Raw genomic sequence first — 17468 nt, 5'->3', positions numbered from 1 at the left:
AAGTTTGCTTGTAAAAGCCTGAAAGAAAAAGACAACATGCATTCAAAAGCTAAGATGAAGACACACATTTTTATCTACACAGGCACTGGCAGACACAACTTAATTAACTTTACTCGTAAGACATACCCCATTCTACACTTTCTCATTCACTAATCAATGAGGTACCAATATTCAAGACTGGGAAATTTAATATTGAAAAATAATAATAAAACCTAAAATTGAAGCTGTTCTCTCACCCCCTTCAGAAAATTATGGTAGGTATTGTGTGAAATGTTAATATATTTAGAGACTTTACCATCTATGGTGGTTATTTATTTATTTATTTATTTGACAGGCAGAGTGGACAGTGAGAGAGAGAGACAGAAAGGTCTTCCTTTTCCATTGGTTCACCCCCCAATGGCCGCTGTGGCTGGCGCACTGCACTGATCTGAAGCCAGGAGCCAGGTGCTTCTCCTGGTTTCCCATGCGGGTGCAGGGCCCAAGCACTTGGGCCATCCTCCACTGCACTTCCGGGTCACAGCAGAGAGATGGACTGGAAGAGGAGCAACTGGGACAGAATCCAGTGCCCAACTGGGACTAGAACCCAGGGTGCCAGCGCCACAGGCAGAGGTTTAGCCTATTGAGCCATGGCACCAGCCTATGGTGGCTTTTTTAAGAACAAAAACCGTGTTCCACCTACTGGTTCTGTGATAAAATTATCACTATGTAAATATCATTGTCAGCAGACTTTGCAAATTAACAAAGAAATCTTGGCTATCAACTGACACATCTTCTTCATACCAAAAGACTCCTGAAGTTTAAAACAATCTCTTTTATTTCAGAACAAATGCTCCAGGCCAAAGTACAAATATTGTGTGACACTCAACGCAACACCGACAGAGAAGAGCTCCATGGAAATTATGAAATCCACCAGCAAAGCAATTCTGTACAAAGTGCATTGCATGCAAAGGTCGACTCTGCATGATTAGCCCTTCCTCCTTGATGTCAGTTTCTCAATGCAGCCACAGTTTAAGTTGTAGTGCATTGACTCCATTTAAATAATATCTGAATAGCCTCTTATCTGGAACAAAACCAAGATTTTCATAAAGTTTCAAAGCAGACTTATTTGTTATTTCTGTTTCCAAAGCAACTTCATCACAGTCTCCTTCAACCATGGCATAAATAGCTTTCTTAAGCAAGTTAGTACCCATGCCATTACTCCTGGGTTTGGAATCCACAGCTAACATGGCTATATAACCTCTGCAGAACATCTTTTTGTGCATATCCAACTTGCAAACGATGACACCTACACACTCCTCCCCTACGATGGCCAAGAAGCACAGCTGTGGCCAGCTGTGGATAAAATCTCTATAAGTATAAATGGAGTAGGGTTCAGACAGATCTTTGGTGCTCAGTCTCATCACATCAGGCATCTGGAGCTAAGATTCCTATTGGAACTACCCTATCCTATCATTGGATCCTCCCCTGGCTCAACCTCCCTGCCTGAGGGGCTTCTTAAACTGCAGCCTGAGGTCAGGGACAAAGATAGCAGCCGCACCTCCTCCTGCTCCTCCTCGCCCTTGGCCAGTCCAGTCCATTGTGGGCCACCATGGGATTGCTCGATGCCATTTCTGCTGGGCTTGGGGGTGCAGTTCTTGCATCCCTGGAGCAGGAGCGAGGGGGCCTCTTGCCCGAGGGTACCCAGCTCCTTTTGTTGCAGTCACTTTGGAGCTCCTGCCAGGGTGGCCATGCACACCCTGGACCTTGCTGTTGAGGGTGGTGGCCGCCCTGAGGGGTTGCAGTTCGGGGCTGATCAATCCATGGAGCTGCGGCTGCTGTGGCAGTGGCTGAGGGCAGCGGAGGCAGAGATGCCCCTTGGCAGCCTGCTGGGTTCCTGCAACCGCTTTCAGGCTTGCAGCAGGCGAGTGTAGTTGGGAAGGGGCAGCAAGGCTGGGCTGCAGCCAGGGCTGGAGGTGCTGGAGGTGGGAGGAGGCCGCTAGGCCCAGGCAGGACCTCTGCCCTCCCCTCACTGGTCCCTCCTGCCGCCACCTCCCTCACCACCAAAGCTCTCACTCATGAACCCATTTTCAATTGAAAATGCTGTTAGTCGGGGCAGCGCCTTGGCTCACTTGGTTAATCCTCTGCCTGCAGTGCTGGCATCCCATGTGGGTGCAGGTTCTTGTCCTGGCTGCCCTTCTTCCAGTCTAGCTCTCTGCTATGGCCTGGGAAAGCAGTAGAAGATGGCCCAGCTTCTTGGGCCCCTGCACTTGCATGGGAGACCAGGAAGAAGCTCCTGGCTCCTGGCTTCAGATTGGCGATGGGAGCTGATCTGATACACTGCCATCTATCAGGGAAGGTGTGTATGTGTGTTATATTGCCATGTATCAGTGAAGGAAGGGTGTGTGTGTGTGTGTGTGTTACATTGTCATCTATCAGTGAAGGAAGGGTGTGTGTGTGTTACACTGCCATCTATCAGTGAAGAAAGGGTGTGTGTGTGTTACACTGCCATCTATCAGTGAAGAAAGGGTGTGTGTGTGTTACACTGCCATGTGTCAGTGAAGTAAGGGTGTGTGTGTGTGTGTGTTACACTGTCATCTATCAGTGAAGGAAGGGTGTGTGTGTGTTACACTGCCATCTATCAGTGAAGAAAGGGTGTGTGTGTGTTACACTGCCATGTGTCAGTGAAGTAAGGGTGTGTGTGTGTGTGTGTTACACTGTCATCTATCAGTGAAGTAAGGGTATGTGTGTGTGTGTGTTACACTGTCATCTATCAGTGAAGGAAGAGTGTGTGTGTGTGTTACACTGCCATCTATCAGTGTAGGAAGGGTGTGTGTATATGTTACACTGTTATGTATCAGTGAAGGAAGGTTTGTGTGTGTGTGTGTGTGTGTGTGTGTGTGTGTGTGGTTGGGTGAGTGAGAGAGAGAGAGATACCAGTGAAGGAACAGAGAGGCTAGGTGGTTCCTGACTCAGCCTATAACCTCCTGGACATGAATATGCATGGGAAACCAACCTCAGCGCCCAGTTGGAATCAGAAGGCAGAGGAAGATGTGCCACTACAAGACAATACTTATGTGTCAGACACCATTAGCAGTTCTGAGAGTTTGGAAGAAGAGGAAACAGAAGCCCAAATCAACAAAGCCATTCCAGGATCAGGGTCTAACTTTGGGAGTGGATTTGCCATCAAGCAGTGAAGAACAGGCTGACAAAGACTAAGAACGCTGGCAAGGCTGTGAATGCTGTGCCATGCCATGTCTCTGAGAAGTGAACAGCTCCACTCCTCTCTGGGATATAAGCCAAGAAGTCAGAAGTTATCAACTTCCTATTCTACTAGTAATTCCTAACCACTTTATCTAACTTTACTCCTCTTTATGTTTTACCTTATTCAGGCAAATCAAAACCACCTTCCAGCCCAATATAAAAACCTAGGAGTCATATTTAAGTATGACTACTCTGTAACATAAAATCACTCACTAATCTTATGATTGAGGTTTTTTTTAATATATTGTGAATACAGTGAGGATCTCAGTTTCTCCACTGTTCCTCCCTGGTTCAAGATACCATCAGCTCTCCCTGGAAAAACTTCTACTATCTCTTAACTGGTATTACCATTTACACTTACCCTCTGCTGTCTAGTCTCAACAATCTATGTGATCTTTTAAAAATCTGACATAAAAATCTCCATGCTTAAAACCTACCAATAGCCCTAATTATATTTCTTAAATTTGTTTTATTTAATTGAAAAAATAAAGTTTAATTAAAATATAATCTGCATTTACACACTTTTATGTGTATCATGTATACATACACTTCTATTAAATTTTGTGGAGAATGAAATTCAAAGGTATATTTATTTTTAGAGTTACTATTTAAGAATAAATGATACATGGATTGGCAGAAAGTATGATCTTATTAACCTTGTATTTCAAGTGTAACCTTACATAATGATTAAAGAGATGTGTAAATTAATAAATTTTATTCCCCACATCACTACTCTTTACTTCCTTTGCTCCCAAAAAGCAAATGAAAAGTCCTTCATTATTCAAAAGCAAGAAGACAGGGCTTAATAACAATTTAGCTAGAAAAGAAATGCCGGTGGGTGTCACAGTGGAGCTGAGAGTTTGTATGAAAGCACTTTTGAGAGCATCTACAACAGCTTCAAAAGTGTGGTTTTATTGTTTTACTAACATTATCTAAAACAATGTCTACCAGTGGTGGGGAAAGGGAAAAGTTACCATTGGTTTGACTTACAGAGACCTTTCTTTGAAGACTTCCAAGGAGAAGTCACAAATATTTTATCCTCATGCTCCCCTCAGACAACATGGTGATTGGCCCAGCAAGAAGCAGCGGGGCAAGGAGCCAGCAAGTGCTGGAAGAGGGACTACAGAACAGCCTACGAGGATAGAAAAAGCAAGAGTAGAAAGTGGAGAAGCCAGAGAGGAACCTGGCCCAGCTACAACCATTTCCATAGAGATAAAAAATGTCAGTGCTGACAGGGGCGGGAAAAGGTGGCAACTGGTAGGCGGGATGTGGCCATTACCTCCAGCAGAGCTCGTCAGGGTGTGCCCTCCTGCTTGGCCCAGCCGTGGGCATGGAGGTGAGTGGCCCGGCCCTCTAAAGGAGGATGGCCGGGTTCCGGCTCTGCACTGGATCCTCGGGGCGGTCAGGGTCCCTCCTCCTGCTTGGCCAGGCCGTGGGCAGGGAGGAGAGTGGCCTCTATGCACTGAGAGTGCTGCCACTGCCTCTTAGCAAAAGAAGGTGCCGGGTTCAGCCTTCGCAGCCGCTTCCCTGTCTGCTCCAGGCCCGCTACACCCTCTTATACATTACCTCCGAATTTGGCGCCAATGCGGCCTTCAAACAGGGTCCGTGTCTGCCATGGGCAGCATGCAGGAGTCTGGGCTCTTGCAGTGAGCGGGAGAAGGGATGGCCTGTGTTGGATGCGGAGTACACCTGGGGTCACGGGGAAGGAAGCTGGTTTTGTCCGCGAAAGGTCGATTCATGGCCTCAGTGCCAGGTGCAGTCAGGGCCTCCACACTGGGAGAAGCCTACATGGTGCTCTTCCCAGACCCTGGGGCTGGGCGGCTGAGCATGCGATTGGCTGAAGCGCCTGCGTTGGTTCATGTGGGAGTTTAGGGTGAACTACAAACGCTCAAACTAGACAGGGTCAACAAATGCAACAGTCAAATTTTCCTCTGGTAGGACTGTTTTCCCTATTTTATATGTGAGGTGCCTAAGGTAACACAATATCTGTATGACAAATCCTTATACTCTCCTTTGTGGTTGTGTACTCTGAAAAAATTGCTTTTAATATTAAATATTTCTTCCAGGTGTAGTGTTAAAATTATATATGAATGGGGATTTTTTTGAGACATTACACTTGTGCTAGCTTTTATAATAATAATGCCTTTGTGAGGCTTAGTTTTCTGATTTTTTATGTAATAGTAGCTATAGCAATGCAGCACTATTACTTTCATTTTACTGAGGTTCTGCAACTGGCCCAGATGTGAAATCTGTCACATGTTATAGGTGCAATAAATGAAAACATGGCTATGAGCTAACCTTGGACAATCATCCATTCAGAGAACCAGCTGTGTCAGTTTACCACATTTGTAACCGTATTCAGTGGACTTTACTTTAGAGGTTAGTTTAATATTGAAAATATTGTTAGGGATTCATAACCTTGATTGGCTTGCCCCACTTTTGTTCCCCTGAAAAGGATGCACACATACAGATTATGTTCAGTATCAGCACCTAAAGGCCTCTGCCAGCTGAGGTCAGCAATGCTGTGGACCATTTGCTGTTGCTCTCCTGTTTTGACTGGAAATCTTTTTAATGAGAACTTTAAATGGGTCTGTGACACATGATGAGTTTTATGGTAAGAAATACAAGTTGAATGGACATATGTGTACTCCTATTAATAAGCATGCACATTTCTGTTAGCAGCCTTTAAAATGAAAGAGCTCTTGACTAGGAAGATGCCTCAGAACTGCCAGGCTCCTAGAGGATTCTGAAGCACTAAACTTTGAGTGAGGCCTGGCTTGGGCACTTCCAAGCATTACAGGTAATTCTGGTGCACAATGATCCCATTCTGAACATACATGACAAAACATAAGACTTGGTTTAGACACTTTTTAAATCTTTGAACTTGCCAGGAAATTAAAGGGCTAGGGATAGTGAACTCACTGGAAGTGATGATTTGTCCAGCGATCCTCAGCCTTTTCACCCCCTAACCACATTGGAGCCCTGTGGGATGTGCTTTGTCTCTCTGAGCCCTTAACAGTGCCTTGTGCAGAGTGAGTGTGAATGGACATGAATTCTCCCAAGAACAGTAAATGATGAACTATATATCATTGTCCCTGTGTATACAGATGAACTCAGTTGAAAAATGTTTGGTGACTTCTTTGAATTGGTTTATAACCAGGGAGTCCTCATACAATATTCTGTGGTGAGATCTCTTTGTTTTCTCTTCTGTCTCAGTAGTTCCCTGGGAGGATAGTTTTGACAACACTTACCAGGCTGATGTGTGGTCAGTCTGACTGATTTGTCTGTAAACTTGTGAGACAGAAGTGTATTGTAAGATTTTATTTTGTACCTAGCATAGAATAAACATTTACCTTCAGAAAGTTATTTTAAATGTGCATTTAAATAACAAGGTTGAGTCAATGATAATCAAATTTTGATTGAACAGTAGTTCTCAAATTACTGTTTTCAATCCTAGATTTTTACATGTAAAGGTTCTGTTTTGTGACCATAATTTTTTTCTTTTTATAATGTAAGTTAATTACTGATAACTTTTGTAATATTACAGATGGGAGAATTATTACCTTCATATGTATCTGTCTACAACTTTATATCAATTGTTCTGTAACAGTTTATGTTTGATTACTATATATAATAATCTCATCAGACTTATGCAATTTGTGAAATTGCATCTGGCTGTAAAATAACTTTAAACCTCAAATATAGGTGATGGTAATTCCATGGTATGCTTTCTTAACTTAGGTAGATTTCATCCTGCTTGAAGTTGTAAGGTCAAGACTATTGAATATATGCACATAATGTGGCTTGCATTAGAATATGTTATTTTCAAATAAAAATTCTTATGATGTTAAAAACTTAAAAATATTTTTGTAAGGCTAATGTTGTGGCATAGTGGGTAAAGCTGCTGCTGCCTGTGACACCAACATCCCATATGAGAATGATTCATGACCCATCTACTACACTTCCCATCCAGCTTTCAGCTACTGTCCTGAGAAAAGCAGTAGAAAATGTCCCAAGTGTTTGGGTCCAGGACACCTATATGGGAGACCTGGATGAAGCGCCTGGGTCCTGGTTTCATCCTGGGCTAGTGCTGGCCATGGTGGCCATTTGGGGAGTTAACCAGGGAGTGGAAAATCTCCCTGTTTGTCTCCCCCTCACTCTCTGTAACTATGACTTTCAAAATAAATCATACACAATCCTCACCCCCAGAAACTTCTTAACATAATCCCAATTGTCTATTTTTATTTTGATTGCCTTTGCTTCTGGAGTGGTTCCTAAGAAGTCTTTGCTTATGCCAATGTCTTGTAGCATTTCCCCAGATATTGTCCTCCATTAATTTGATGGTATCCAACTTTTGCCCATTCAATATGATGCTGACTGTGGGCTTGTCATCTGATGGTGTTGAGGAATGTTCCTTCTATACCCAATTTGCTTAAGGTACAAAATTAATGGGGGGCTTTGACACCCCACTTTCATCAATGGATAGAACAACTAGACAAAAAAATCAACAAACAGAGCTTACTACACTATGGACCAAATGTATCTGATATCTATACAGAACATTTCATCCTAGAGTTGAATAATATGCATTCTTTTCATCAGCACATGTAACTTTCTCTAGATAGACCATATGCTAGGCCATAAAGCAAGTTTCATCAAATTAAAAAAAAAAATTGAAATCATACCATGTATGTTATCTAACCACAATGGAGCAAGACAGGAAATTAACAACTTAAGAATCTCTTGAAAATATTCAAATATATGGAGACTGAACAACATGCTCCTGAATGAAGAGTGGGTCATAATATAAATCAAAAGGAGGAATCAAGGGCCAGTGCCACAGCTCACTAGGCTAATCCTCCACCTTGCGGCGCTGGCACACCGGGTTCTAGTCCCGGTAGGGGTGCTGGATTCTGTCCCGGTTGCCCCTCTTCCAGGACAGCTCTCTGCTGTGGCCCAGGAGTGCAGTGGAGGATGGCCCAAGTACTTGGGCCCTGCACCCCATGGGAGACCAGGATGAGTACCTGGCTCCTACCATCAGATCAGTGTGGTGCGCCGGCCACAGTGCGCCGGCCGCGGCGGCCATTGGAGGGTGAACCAACGGCAAAGGAAGACCTTTCTCTCTGTCTCTCTCTCTCACTGTCCACTCTGCCTGTCAAAAAAAAGGAGGAATCAAAATATTCATAAGAAAAATGAATATGCAATATAAAACTTAAGAGATACATCAAAAGTAGTGTTACCAGGGAACTTAGGTACTTTATGAAGTGGGGTCCTGTGGATGGATACACTTGGAAGGTTGTTTCCATGTGACCTTTTCAGTCTTCATGAGAAGCTTGTTGTAAAAGCCTGATCTGTTCCAATTCTTTTTCTTCCTCACCCTGTGATCTTTCTTCCATATAGGCTTAGCTATTAGCATCAGACTCTTAGCAGAGGGGTCTGTGTTATGTCATTTGGACATTGGGTATCCAAAATTGAGTTAAACCTTTTCTTTTCATAAGGGAGCTGCTTTATGTATTTCATTGTAATGAAAGTGCAGTGGGCAGGCACCATAGCTCTATAGGCTAATACTCCACCTGCAGTGCCAGCACACTGGGTTTTAGTCCCGGTCGGGCACCGGATTCTGTCCCGGTTGCCCCTCTTCCAGGCCAGCTCTCTGCTCTGGCCAGGAAGTGTAGTGGAGGATGGCCCAAGTGCTTGGCCCTGAACCCGCATGGGAGACCAGGAAAAGCACCTGGCTCCTGCTTTTGGATCAGCGCAGTGCACCAGCAGTAGCGCCATGGCCACGGCGGCCATTGGAGGGTGAACCAATGGCAAAGGAAGACCTCTCTGTCTCTCTCTCTCACTGTCCACTCTGCCTGTCAAAAAAATTAAAAAAAAAGTGCAGTGCATTTATACTTCTGAAAAATTGAGACATTCATTTATTTCTTTAGTATTTCTTTTCCTTTTTTTTTTTAGATTTTTATTTTATTGGACAGAATTATAAATAGTGAGAGAGAGACAGGGAGAAAGGTCTTCCTTCCATTGGTTCACTCCCCAAATGGCTGTAATGGACAGAGCTGCACTGATTCAAAGCCAGGAACCAGATGCTTCCTCCTGGTCTCCCATGCAGGTACAGGGGCCCAAGCACCTGGGCCATCCTCCACTGCTTTCCCAGGCCACAGAAGAGAGCTGAACTGGAAGAGGAGCAACCAGGACTAGAACTAGCACCCATATGGGATGTTAGTGCCACAGACAGAGGAATAGATAGTCTAATGCAACACTCCAATGTTTTATTCTCAAGAAAAGTGTGATATAGCAAGTAGCTCTGAGATTCCAGCTTCCCAAATTTTCACCAAGACTGTCAGTGCAAATTTGCTATTTCATGGATGTATTAATTGATCCTTACAAATTAAACATAATATTTTCTTTCAAATAATTTCCTGCTTAATCCACAAAATGTATGTATACTCTTTTCTAACATTTTTTTGCCTAATTTTCTTTTTTTAAACTTTTATTTAATGAATCTAAATTTCCAAAGTACAGCTTATGGATTACAATGGCTTTCCCCCCTTACCTTCCCTCCCACCCACAACCCTCCCCTTTCCCTCTCCCTCTCCCCTTCCATTCACATCAAGATTCATTTTCAATTCTCTTTATATACAGAAGATCAGTTTAGTATATATTAAGAAAATATTTCAACAGTTTGCACCCACATAGAAACACAAAGTGAAAAATACTATTTGACTACTAGTTATAACATTAAATCACAATGTACAGCACATTAAGGACAGAGATCCTACATGAGGAGTAAGTGCACAGTGACTCCTGTTGTTGACTTAACAAATTGACACTCTTGTTTATGCCGTCAGTAATATCCCTAGGCTCTAGTCATGAGTTGCCAAGGCTATGGAGGTCTTTTGAGTTCACCAACTGTGATCATATTTAGACAAGGTCATAGTCAAAGTGGCAGTTCTCTCCTCCCTTCAGAGGAAGGTACCTCCTTCTTTGATGACCTGTTCTTTCCACTGGGATCTCACTCGCAGAGATCTTTCATTTAGGTCATTTTTTTTTTCCAGAGTGTCTTGGCTTTCCATGCCTAAAATACTCTCATGGGCTCTTCAGCCAGATCCAAATGCCTTAAGGGCTGATTCTGAGGCCAGAGTGCTGTTTAGGACATCTACCATTCTATGAGTCTGCTGTGTATCTCGCTTCCCATGTTGGATAGCTCTCCCCTGTTCTTATTCTATCGGTTAGTATTTTCAGACACTAGTCTTGTTTATGTGATCCCTTTGACTCTTAGTCCTATCATTATGATCTATTGTGAACAGAAATTGATCAAATGGACTAGTGAGATGGCATTGGTACATGCCACCTTGATGGGATTGAATTGGAGTCCCCTGGTATGTTTCTAAGTCTACCATTTGGGGCAAGTCAGCTTGAGCATGTCCCAAATTGCACATCTCTTCCCTCTCTTATTCCCACTCTTATATTTAACAGGGATCACTTTTCAGTTAAATTTCAACACTTAAGAATAACTGTGTATTAATTACAGAATTCAACCAATATTATTAAGTAGAACAAACAAAAAATTCTTAATGTGAATATACGGGATGACAACCATTCAAAGTTATCTTTGTCACTGATTTTGTAGATGAGATATCAAACACATATATCTTTTGGTGGCTTAAAGTGTTTCTGAAGTGAAGGTCCCACACAATGTAACAGGAAAGGAATTTGAAAAGGTGTGAGTAAAGAGAAACTAAGGGGTATCCTTATTCATTATCAAGTCAAAAATAAAATCTACTTTTTAAAGTTGTTCAAAGCATTTCTATGTCATACAGAGTTAGAAATTAGGCCTTGATCATATCATTTGCATATTTCATGTCAATGGTACCACTTCTCTGGGCCTTAGTTTCATCATGTAAAAATAAATTATACCTAGAGTTTCTATCTTTATAATTTAATTGTTTATTACTTGCTTGTTGTCCTCTGCTAAGCAAGATGTTGCCACTCTACCTTGGATACAAAAAAAGTTATCTTTAAAACTAATATTTGTTACTATGCACAATATTGTGAAAGGTTATTAAATAATATTTAAGGATGAATAGAGCCAAGTAAAGAGTACTCTGAGAAGTAGAAAACTAAATTGGAAATAGAAAAGTGGAAAGAAGATGTTGAAATCATCTCCTGGTAGAGAAATTTTTGAAAATGTATTAATTATGTGGCAAATATTTTTGTTCACAATAGTGAGTCTGCATATTTGATACATGTGGAACAACTCAACCCAGAAAGCCTTCAAATTCTGCCCTCAAGTATTCCATATAATTTACCACCTTGGTGTATCTTAAGGAAACAGTGAAAGATAATTCTACCAGGTCCATTGAATGTTATGGAATAAATCAAAAGCAGCCATCCTGTGTGTTCATGGAGAATTCATGGATAATTTACCCCATATGACTTTGACCAGGTAACCATACCAAAATTTACCCTTATATAAAATGAAGTAATAGTAGTTCCTGATACTCTGAAAATTCCAGGAGACAACACACAATAAAAGAGAGCCAATACTAGTGTTCTATATTTTGTATATAGTTTACAATATGTGCATTGCAAGCATTGATGAATCCACTAACCAAATTACAAATTTAAATGTTACTATACTTTGGAAACCTTTTCCTACCTCTCTGTTACAATTCTTCCCCAGTGGAAGTCACTCTCTTTGATTTTATGATAATCATTCTTTAAGTGGGTTGTTCTCTCCTGCACAGGGAGGCAGCCTGTCAGGTTTCCTCCACCCAACTATAAACATTCTTTAAGTGATATTGTTTAATATTTTCTGATTTTGCATTTTGTTTATGAAAAAAATCACATGGTGCCAAATCCAACTTGCTTCCGTAATATACTTTTTAGGATTCATCAGAGTAGACATACATCTTGTTGATTCATTTTCACTGTGCAGTCTTTACTACATGAATATGTGCTGATTAGTTTGTTCACTCTAACAATGGTGACATTTTGGGCTATTTCCATGATTTTTTGATATCATAAAAAACACTGTTATGCATATCCTTATCCATGACTTCTCTGTACCTAACCCAGATTATTGCTAGATTTCTAACTAGAAGTGGAATTGCTCTGATTCATGTAAAGCATCTGTTCACTAACTGATCTCCACCTCTTTGATTTTGACCTCAGTCATCCCATTGACTTTAATATCAACTCTGGATATCCCAGAGAACCATCACTAGACTGATCAGTCCTTATTACCATTTCTCATCCCAAACATACACACACACACACACACACACACACACATTGAAATAAAAGGCACAATAATATTAGAGAACATATTTTAAAGCTGATTGTGTGAGGGTGAGGAAATTTCACTGCAATGCCTAGTGCTTCAAAGTAACACACCTCTGTGAAAAATGGTGTCTTCTAACTCTACTTTTGTAGGACCCTAGTGTCCTCTTTACCTGACACATTTCATTTTAAGTTACTGAAGCAAAAATGTTCTCTACACTTTAGGAATTCTTTTTGTCATCTATATCTAGATTGTGGGCCTAAAGTAAAAGACAATAATTTTTTAAATGGCAAAATTTTGGATAAGCTCTTTTCTTTGAGCCTAACAGCATCCATATGCATAGTTCTTGATGATACACACCCTTTTTAGCTCATAAAACCCAACAAACTCTCAGTACCTAAGCCAGCATCAACATTTCCTTTACTAATTTATTGTAAATATTACATGGGTTGTGCCTGAATTCCTGGTTTTTTTGAAAAATTATATTGATAAATGCTCTTGGACTTTTAAATAAATACAGAAATGCACTGGGAAAATTACAGCAATTTTACTCTATACAAAGGTAAACAAATCATATCAAACACTGCTTTCAGCTTTAATTTCTGCACAAAAATATAAAATAGAAGTATTTCTATGGCTATATTGGATATTCTATTATAAAGGTATTTATTTTTGGAAGGATAGGATGTTAGAAACGGAGAAACAGAAAGATACAGAGGGAGAGGTAGAGAGAGAAAGAGAGGGAAGAACAGAGAGAGGAGAGAGGAGGGAGGAGAGAGGAGAGAGGGGAGAGGGGAGAGGGGAGAGGAGAGAGAGAGAGAGAGAGAGAGAGAGAGAGAGAGAGAGAGAGAAGCTTTTCAGTTTCATTCTCCAAATGCCCTGAAGAGCTGCAGCTGGAGCTGGGCCAGGCCAAAGCCAAGAAGAAGCAACTTCATCCAGGTCTCCTATGTAGATGGCAGCAACCCATGTACTTGGGCCAGTATCTGCTTCTCACAATAAATTATCAGGAACCTGGATTGATGTGTGCATTCTAAGTGTTAGCTTAACCTACTGTGCTATAACACTTACCTTAAGATAACAACTATTTTGCAGATAACAATACATAATAAGGAACAAAATGAGCCAGGTATTACTAGCTGGAATTGTGCATGCACAATTAACAGCCAAGTGTTATTATGCCCTCTCACAGTTATTTATTTAAATTATATTATCTTTCCTTATTTTCTCTAGTTTTCAGACTACTATCTCTTAAGCTAAAGGAAATTTGTTTTAGGAAACATCTTGAAAACTACTTTCTCTAGACATGTGTTTATTGCAAAAAAGATTACAAAAGTGAATTCATGAACAAGTGAACATAACTGCTATTTTTATTTAGATTAATTTTAATTAAGTGCCTTTTAATACAACTGATAGAAGGAACAGCAAACATCATTTTAGAAACTTTAAAATAGTATTATTATAGTCTACAAGCTATCTATATTACTTGATAAATCTTTCTCATAGTTATATTCCTGAAGTAATATTAGGATTGTGTTGAAGCTAAAGGGGTACACACACTGGGAAGTCTTTTCCTTAATATCAGAGAGACTTCATGCCTCATTTGTGGGAGACTAAAGTACCATAAGGGACAACCTGGGTAGGAGATGAGGGGCTTGACTGATGACAATTGTGCTTACTAAACAAAATAAAAAGGATATATTGTTTCTCTTCAGTTAAGAATAAACCTACATATATGGAAAATTGATCCAATGGGCTTATCGAAATCATTGGTATTTTTCCTATGTAATAAAGCTCCCTAAATTGCTTGATCTGTGGCTAATATGGTAATCTGAGAGTGTAAAAGTGACATGATCTTGATAATGTCACTTACATTCCCTGTATTCTTAGCTCATGGCTACACATTAGCTGCTGTATGACCAACACACTGTGTTTCAGGAAGGAATAAGGAAAATGATTTTGCAGCATAAGCTTCCTCCATTATAATGAACATTCCAAGGAAATTATCTCAATGACTTCCATTTTCACCTTAGTTTTTCAAGAGAATACATCACAACAGAGATTTTTGTTCAAATACTTTGAACTACAGTAATAGTTAAACAGGATGTGCTAACAGATACCATGCAAGTCATGTTGACACACAGAAACAAATATAACAAAATTATCATAATTAAATCTGTGTGCTGTATTTAAAAATAAAAAATACAAAAATGAGTTAAAAATAAAAGTCAAATATTAACACATTTGAAGGTATTACAATGGAAATTAACATAAAGTCATAGGGCTAAGATCTGATTATAAATGGAAAATAAATGTGTTTGAAAACATACAAACTGAAACAAAGCAAAAAATCAAATAGATAATGAAAATAAAAATCATTATACTATAGTGTGCATAGTTTTAAGCAAAAATAATTTTCCCATATACAGAGGTAGTGAATTTGGGAGGTTGACAAAGGAATGTGGTGTGATGGGGTTAAGATGCATTAACTTTAATATTCTAATGATTGAAACATTTTTATTTATTTTTAAGCTGTTAATATAGTGAAAAATATCTTCCTTACTGTTCAATTATGTAAGTATTCACCCTTAAAGGCAGTGCATGATATAACTTCAGTCTCCACTTTCAGAGATATTCCACCCATTTAACCTATACTTTATTGCCTTTTTTCAGAACCAACAATAGAAGAATAAAGTTACTGGTCTGAATTTTGTTATGGTGTCCAACTGATAAATCTTGAATATAATACTATAAAAGTGCTTTTGTAACTTTGTAAAATCACATGCTGTTACATTTTATATACCATTCTTATTGTTTGAAACATACATTTCCTCTTTTGCTGATTTTATCTTTCTATTTTTCCTTACTACAAGGGAGAGGTCCCTGCCTGGCCCCTTCCCAGATTGGCAGGAAGAAAAATGGCATCATGGCAGTAGGGAGTGTAGTAACTGTGGGTATGGAAGGAAACACAGGTCTAACATTAGCTGTGAGGAAACAGCATGGAACACATTCCATGACAAATGTGTATGTTTCTGTGTCTACCCCATGTGGTCCACGGTGTCCTTCCCTGCTGGCCACCTGTTCCAGATCTTGTTGTGGGATGGAAGAGGGAGATGCAGGGATTCTGAGACAGAGGGGCAGCAAGAGGCAGGGGCTGATGGAGGCCTTCAGACAGCTGGGGTGGGCCATACACTCAAATGTGAGGAAACTGGGAGAGAGTTCCCTTAGGGCTTTGCCCCAATGTTCCCTGAATATTCAACAAGACTGCTCCTCACCACTGAGCCTCTGAGTCTGAGGAGAGAGAGGGTTGCTGGCTGGGTCTCTCAGAGAGTCTGGCATTTGACAGTGTTTCATGTCAAAAATAAATAATTTACTAAAAAGCAGCTTGCCACACCCATGGTGAGCAAAGCCTCGTGGTGGAAAGGGGATGTCCGGCCAGCTGGGATGGTTAATACCTGTTCTATCTCCTCCCAGCCCACCAGGTGCAGCTGTCAGACCCAACAGGCCTGTGACAACAGCTGTCAGATGAACATCAGGTAGCAGAGAGCAGGGTGGAATGTTGATGATGAGGGAATCTCCTGATGTGATTTTATGTAAAGGATGACAGTGGCATGTGCTGAGTTTCAGAACATGGGCAGCAACAGCAATATGGTATAAATAGTTCCAAGTCCCCAAAGCAGAGACATGGATGGATGTCTGGGCTCCTCCAGTTAAACGTGGACAGCTGCTGTGCAGCAGGCAGGTCAGGGCCTTCATCTGGTTTACAGGGCTGTCAGTCTGTTGAGGGCAGAGGCACTTAGCTCCATAGTGCATTGTGTCAGGATGGACAGGAGTAGGCTCTGTAGATGGCAGGACTGCTCATAGTAAATTGGATAGTGATTGCCTAGTGGGTACTGGATCCACCACCACCACTGTTTGAGGAGACTAGGACAATCACTGTGCTCCTTATTCAGCCTGTTTAAGAGGCAGTGTCACTGACAATCCCTGCATTGGAAAAAAGAATCAGGTCCTTGTGGCCTATGAATGGAGCTGCCACCAGTGGCACCAGTCAGGTAGTCGGTAGAGCACATCCCAGCCATGGCGATCCCATTACTGAGGTTGCAGGAGCTGTCCAAGTTCCATATGGTCTCACATGTGATTCATAACGGGAACCAGGTAGTGTTAAGGCCTGTATGCCTGTGTATCAAAAAAATCCAGGAAGTTCAGGGATTTAGAGCCCATCTTGTCCTGACCATAATATTGATGTCTGTAGTTGGGGTCCTGTTGGCAATAAACAGATATGTTGCTGAAAGCATATCTCCAGCCTTGGCAAATTGTGATCACTGTTGCAGGTACCAGAAATGGTAGCAGTGTGTTAAGGGACCTGTCACAGCCATGCAGAGCCACATGGTCATAATGGAGCCAATAAAAGCAACATCAAACAAGAAGGTCAGATCTCTGAATGAAGCATGTGGAGTTGTATGAGTTCTCCCTGTGAGAATCTCTCTTTGTCTTCTTTTTTTTTAAGATTACTTTACTTATTTGAAAGGCAGAGTTGAGGGAGAGAGAAGGAGAGAAAGAGAGAGAGAGAGAGAGAGAGAGAGAATCTTCAACCCATTGCTTCACTCCCCAAATGAACTCAATGCCTGTAGCTGGGCCTATCTGAAGCCGGGAGCCAGGAGCTTTTTCCATGTCTCTCATGTAGGTGCAGGAGTCCAAGCATCTAGACCAATGTCTTCTGCTTTCCTAGGCCATTTGCAGGGAGCTGGATCAGAAGTGGAGCAACCAGGACTCCAGCCAGCACCCATATGGGATGCAGGCACTGCAGATGGTGGCTTTACCCACTATGCAAAGGCACTAGCCCATCTCTTTGGATTTTGAGAGATGCCTCTGCCAGCATCTAACTTCCTGCCACAGCCCCTGAAACACACACCAGCCACTGACTGACATCCCACTGCACATGCCACCA

At 41.3% G+C, this 17468-nt stretch overlaps 1 pseudogene; it reads right to left on the bottom strand.

The window, feature by feature from the left end:
- Positions 1–831: 831 nt before the first annotated feature.
- On the bottom strand, positions 832–16333 carry LOC149119499 (N-alpha-acetyltransferase 30 pseudogene; annotated as a pseudogene).
- Between the last annotated feature and the right edge of the window lie 1135 nt (positions 16334–17468).

The sequence above is a fragment of the Oryctolagus cuniculus genome, chromosome Y (assembly GCF_051225735.1).
Source record: "Oryctolagus cuniculus isolate XC-2025 breed Fujian yellow rabbit chromosome Y, ASM5122573v1, whole genome shotgun sequence".
Taxonomy (NCBI): domain Eukaryota; kingdom Metazoa; phylum Chordata; class Mammalia; order Lagomorpha; family Leporidae; genus Oryctolagus; species Oryctolagus cuniculus.
This window is presented reverse-complemented; position numbering and strand designations above follow the sequence as displayed.